The sequence below is a fragment of the Olea europaea genome, unplaced genomic scaffold (assembly GCF_002742605.1).
Source record: "Olea europaea var. sylvestris unplaced genomic scaffold, O_europaea_v1 scaffold2080, whole genome shotgun sequence".
Taxonomy (NCBI): domain Eukaryota; kingdom Viridiplantae; phylum Streptophyta; class Magnoliopsida; order Lamiales; family Oleaceae; genus Olea; species Olea europaea.
Window position 1 is genome coordinate 24,042 of NW_019238725.1, and position 2,372 is coordinate 26,413.

Genomic DNA, 2,372 nt, shown 5'->3' on the forward strand with positions numbered 1-2,372 from the left:
ATTTCTCCTCCTCTTCTTATCTTTTCCCCCTCCTTTCTCCTCCTCTCCCCTTTTCCCTTCTATAATTCTTCCCCTTGCATCCTTCGTCAATTTGGTATTAGAGCTCAATCCGTTTCCTTTGGCCAAAATCCAATCTCCGCTAACAGCTCCCACCACCCAAAATTCAACCTTGATTTGTAACAGAAAAAAAAAAAGAAAAAGGAAAAGGAAAAACAGTCAGCAGCAAACGTATGAAAAATAATTCGGCCAGCAAAAAGGAGTCTGCTCCCGTTTTGTTCCCTTTAAGTTAGTGTTGTTTCCTGTTTTGGAGTTGACAGGTGGTTTCTTAGCACACTAGTTTCGTTATAAGATTATGTTAGCCAGCAGTGCGTCTATTTCTTTTGCCGTGTATTAAAACAGGTAAAGCATTTGGTCTCCTCTGGCTATCCATTTGTGAGATTCGTTTGAATTGGGCCTGATTTACACTGTGTACCAACTATGGTTGGTCTTGAATCTCATGAGGTATATTAATTTTGCACGTTGAAAGCTTTACTTTTTATTTTGGTGTTTTTGGTTGGTTAAACATCATATTTCCAATTTAAGAAAAAAAATGTCATATCATACCTTTTAACACCTACAACACATCCCCAACTCTGTCTCATAATAGTGTGTGTTTTATGTCTCCTTTTCAGTACAATAATCCTTCATCTGGGCACTATAATTACACCGTTCATTATTCTTCTCCACACATTACATCACAACCCTGGGGCCTTAATGGTCTTTTTGGACATGACTCATTTCTTGATTGGCTCGATATTCTTGAAATATTCTTTGCCTATCGCAATTTGAGCGACTCACGAAAAATTTATCATGCTAATATGTCATTATTCGGTTCTACTATGACTTGTTGGAGATCGTATTTGCGTAACTATCTAAATCAATGCACTGTCACTTTGTGGGATGAAATGAAATGAATCCTAGGTAAAAAATATGCTCCTATGTATTATCGAACTCAATTGTTCAGTCAATTCTTTTTGCACTGTAAGCAAGGTACTTCCACTGTTAGTGAGTATCTAACCCATTTCGAAGAGTAATTGAACAATTGTTATAATTATGAGGCTCCCCACATTACCGTATCTAGATTTATTAATGGTTTGAATATTAAAATTTTGCCTAATGATATTCCTACATCCCAATCCTTAGACCAGGCTTACCAACAAGCCAAATTATGGAACATATCTTTTCATCTTTGCCAACCATGTCATAAGCTAGGTATATCATCCCAATCCAAACAATCACCTCTTGGGTTTAATTGTATTCCTCTTGAGAAGGATAATGAAGTTGTCATTGTTGAGCCAATTGATTATTCTGATAGCGAGGATAAAGAATTTTCTATAGTGTTACCATCTCAGTCAAACAATCATCATATTCTCAATTACGTGTCGAAATTGATCTTGTCTAATCCGTTGCAAGATTCTAACGTTGACTTTGATATGATTTTACCTTCACTCTATAATGCTTCCTCAGTTACCACATTGTCCAATGTCATTGTTCATTCAATTACTTTTAGAAAAGATTGAATTTCCTACTTAAACATAATCTATTTTATGGGCAATTGCACTTAAATGAGGGTTTTATTTTCAATATAGCAAAACTATTTCCTTATCGAGGCACGTTCGAGCCACCAGTGTTGCATTCCTTTATTTCTATAGATTAGTCTATCGTTTTAGTACATCATGCTTCCCATGTGGAATCCATGGTACATTTTGTGTATGAGTTGCACATATTGTTGCTTACTGGGGTTCTTCATCGATATTTGGTTAAAAAGAAGGATCGTCCACGTTGGTCTATTCAAATATTGGGGATTGATATTTAGTTTTAGTTGTCATCACCTAATTGCTTCTGTTATCTGATCAGGAAGAAAGATTGTCCTCCTTGGTTGAGAAGTTGCACTCTAAGTCGCCAGAGTCAAGTTCTCTCAATCGGGGAGAAATGATGGAATATTAGATTAATATTATTATATTTAATTTTCAATTTTAATTCATATTTCAGGAAACATAATTAAGTTTAATTTAGTTGCTTTTATTATATATTTCCTACTTAGAATAGGGTCTTTTAAAATCCTATATAAAGGAGCTTGTGCAATATAATTCGGACAACTTTTAAACATGAAATAAATTGAATTTCTCATCCTCTTCTTATCTCTTTTCCCCCTTCTTTCTCCTCCTCTCTGCTTTTGCCTTCTACAATTCTTCCCCTTGCATCCTACATCAATATATATATATATATATATACATACATACATATATATATATATATATACATACATACATATATATATATATATATATATATATATATATATATATATATATATATATATATATAAAAAT